Source organism: Limulus polyphemus, unplaced genomic scaffold (assembly GCF_000517525.1).
Source record: "Limulus polyphemus unplaced genomic scaffold, Limulus_polyphemus-2.1.2 Scaffold4082, whole genome shotgun sequence".
Taxonomy (NCBI): Eukaryota; Metazoa; Arthropoda; class Merostomata; order Xiphosura; family Limulidae; genus Limulus; species Limulus polyphemus.
Genome location: NW_013669692.1, coordinates 82,217 through 85,000, shown reverse-complemented (window position 1 = coordinate 85,000; position 2,784 = coordinate 82,217). Strand labels below are relative to the sequence as shown.

Sequence of the window (2,784 nt, the reverse complement as noted above, 5' to 3'; positions counted from 1 at the left end):
AAGGTATCATACATCCATTCATCAGTTCCAGATTACAAGGTATCGCTGCTCTAAACTGGACCTCTCCAAACTACAAGAAAGATCTTGACCAACTACCTACTTTAAATAAGATCAGATTCATGAGAATATCATATGTTTGAGAGACCACCAAAGCTTAGTTCCTACACTTACCAAATAATGTAAACCTGCTATTCATTTTACTGACAAAATCAACCTTTGTACTTCTGCTGAGATGTGTGAGGAATAAACTGATGAATAGATGTATGATACCTTGTAATCTGGAACTGATGTATGATACCTTGTAATCTGGAACTGATGTATATACCTTGTAATCTGGAACTGATGTACGATACCTTGTAATCTGGAACTGATGTACAACACTACAAAAGTAGATACAAAGTATACTAAAACTAAGCACCAACCCAACAGAAAATATTGTTATGTCTTTACTCACATATTTGACCTAAATAACACACAAAACTTATACTAAAACTATTGATCTTTAGTCAACAGATCCTATGTATAAAATCATTTAATTTCTGAACTTTTAACATTATATTTCATGGGCATAACATGATCAAGTTATAAAAACTTGTGTAACTATTTACATCTTCATAAACTGTTAACAGTTTCCAAACCTATAAGATATTATGATGAAAACATGTACATCAGTTTCATCTCTGCTTCTTAATCTTTATATACAACGTAATACTATAATAGTATCATCATAGTAATGGTGAAGCTTTGAGGTTCCTTTACTTAAACAGTGGAACCTGGAATAAAGTATAGTCAGGTTATTTATGCATTTTCAAACATTACAATATAGTCTTAATTTCAACAAAACAATTATAAATAAATTATCAATACAATTGAGCCCATCTTAATAATAACTTTAAGAAAAGCCATATTTAAATACAAAGACAGGTGAGCTAAAGACTCAACTAAAAAAAAGAGACACAAGTGGTTTCATATGATGGTTGGAGATGACTTGAATGGGTAATGAAGAAAAACTTTAATATAACATAACAGCAAAACCTTGTCGAAACATTGTACATTTGCTGTTATGTTAAACTTATATTAAAGTTTTTCTTCATTACCCATTCAAGCCGTCTCCAACCATTAATAGTCTCAAAGTGGGTTCCTCGTCATCAAACAAGTGGTTTCAGCTCTTACAAAAAACTTTGTTCATAATGTATCAGTTATAAAGGTATTTTATCAAATGGTCTCAAATAATAAACATCTTTAACATTCCAACAAGTTATCATATGTAAGATAATGTTACAAATACAAACCTACATTATAAAACCTAAAGAAAATGAGACTACCATAAAAAATCCTTAAGTAAAAAACCTACATTACAAACATCCACAACTTTCCATGTATATATAAAAAAATATTAAATAAGATTTATATTGCTAATTTTAGTATTATACTTACTGTATATTAGTCGTTTTAACAAACTTCAACTTTTCATACAGAAACTCAACGATTTGTCTTTTCTTCTTTTGGATTGTAGTTCCTAGGAGAAATATAATTGTATAATTATCGTGAGTATGTTTCGTATCAAACTGCTTCCACTACCAAAGAAGAAACAATCCAACTCTAAGAGAAAGTGTGTCTACAGCTAACCAAACAACAACAATTAACACAAATCCTTCTTTAAAGACTTCCACTTCCCTAATAACTCCTTTTTTTTTTTTTACAGTGGCCAGTGTACAACCAACTGCAAATATTCTTATAAATTGTGAACTATCAAAACAGGATGTTATCCATATTTCTCCAGTTTACTGTGAGAATAACCACCTAATTAAAGCCTTGTTCACACTGATATTGTTCTAGTTTTCATTTCTGTACAATCACTTCTTATAGTTCCAAACTCAACTCCAGTATAGTTGACTTTGTGTCTAGTTTGTATATATTTAATATCCAAATGTTTGTCTCCCTGTAACATTTTATATCTATATGAACATGGATCCATCAGTGTTGTTTTTAATTGAATTAAATATATTCCTTTTGACTTTTCTTATAGAAATGAGAACTGTCAAAAAAACATTTGCATTGGTAGTGGTTCCTTGTGCTCAGTAAAATGACAATGAATTGTGGCATCCAGAAAAAAAGTATCTTTAGGAAATTAGAGCACGTGTTGTGCTTGACACACCCATTACATCAAAATCTAAATATTTTTGCCAATAATGCAATACAGTCATTCTCCTTCACTTAAAAACAAATGTGGTGCAAAATTTATTATTGAATTAACACATGGTTGTAAATGGCCCACTAGACAATGATATTGTATATATGCTCTGATCAAAGGGATTCAATTGACTGCACATTTTTTCATCACTATTTTTAGGACATTTATTGTTGAATTGTTTTATTGGGCATATGCTAGTTTAGAAAATATTTATGTGATTTATACATGTCTGAATATTTGTTTAACAACAAGTAAAAGCTTGGAATGGTCTATTCTTTCATTGAAGGTGTGTCTGTGGGCCAGACTAGTTTCTGACAATTCCACTCCTCATCAGTGACCCTGGACACAACCACCAAATGAAACTTCAGACCAAACCAAGCCTTTATGGTAGTGAGGTATTGAAAATAAAAATGGTGTTTTTAAGTGTTTTGCACTCACAAAAAAAGAAACCTATCATTCTATAGATATTTGAAGAACTTGTAGCATTCCATGACCCTAATGAGGAGTGGAATTGTCAGAAACTAGTCTGGCCCACAGACACACCTTCAACGAAAGAAAAGACCATTCCAAGCTTTTACTTGTTGTTGAAC

The 2,784-nt window shown here is 31.1% G+C and overlaps 1 long non-coding RNA gene across 1 annotated transcript in view; it reads right to left on the bottom strand.

The window, feature by feature from the left end:
- LOC106470554 overlaps positions 1-2,784 on the bottom strand; it is a 16,315-nt gene that overhangs the window by 3,226 nt on the left and 10,305 nt on the right. Inside the window, exons 4-5 of the long non-coding RNA XR_001291500.2 lie at positions 1,438-1,519; positions 639-773 (exon numbers count right to left, since the gene is read on the bottom strand). This is a non-coding gene — a long non-coding RNA (uncharacterized LOC106470554). The remainder of the gene's footprint in view (positions 1-638; positions 774-1,437; positions 1,520-2,784) is intronic.